Raw genomic sequence first — 207 nt, forward strand, 5'->3', positions numbered from 1 at the left:
CAGGACAATTTTTAAAAAAATTTACCTACATATAATTGCGTAGTATAAAAATAACAAAAATATACTACATCGTATTACTACATTTGAATAGCGCACCCTTTTTTTGATTTTCTACCATACAAAGCATGCTTGACAAAATTTTTATATGGAGGAAAATGCGCAGCACCGTCAACAAAAAAATTTTCGCCCCTATGTTTTTTTTTTTTT

Source organism: Rhagoletis pomonella, unplaced genomic scaffold (assembly GCF_013731165.1).
Source record: "Rhagoletis pomonella isolate Grant_MI unplaced genomic scaffold, Rhpom_1.0 Rhpom_scaffold_00004, whole genome shotgun sequence".
Classification (NCBI taxonomy): Eukaryota; Metazoa; Arthropoda; class Insecta; order Diptera; family Tephritidae; genus Rhagoletis; species Rhagoletis pomonella.